Source organism: Sinocyclocheilus grahami, unplaced genomic scaffold (genome assembly GCF_001515645.1).
Source record: "Sinocyclocheilus grahami isolate Dianchi unplaced genomic scaffold, SAMN03320097.WGS_v1.1 scaffold283.1, whole genome shotgun sequence".
NCBI lineage: Eukaryota > Metazoa > Chordata > Actinopteri > Cypriniformes > Cyprinidae > Sinocyclocheilus > Sinocyclocheilus grahami.
In genome coordinates this window covers 811,292-811,603 of record NW_015505462.1, presented here as the reverse complement: position 1 = coordinate 811,603, position 312 = coordinate 811,292, and positions in this window count along the sequence as shown.

Sequence of the window (312 nt, the reverse complement as noted above, 5' to 3'; positions counted from 1 at the left end):
CTTGTAAATTAACTAATTTCTCTATCCAATGCTGTCACGTGACAAAAAAACGAATGATTCCAAAGACTCGAGAGATGAACTAATCAATTCTCTTTCCGGCTCAGACTGCATTGGTTAAAGCTTATGGGGTTGTCACGTGATGAACGAACGACTCAAACCCGAAGACTTGAGAGATGAACTAATCAATTCCCTTTCCGGCTCAGACTGCATTGGTTAAAGCTTATGGGGTTGTCACGTGATGAACGAACAACTCAAACCCGAAGACTCGAGAGATGAACTAATCAATTCTCTTTCCGGCTCAGACTGCATTGG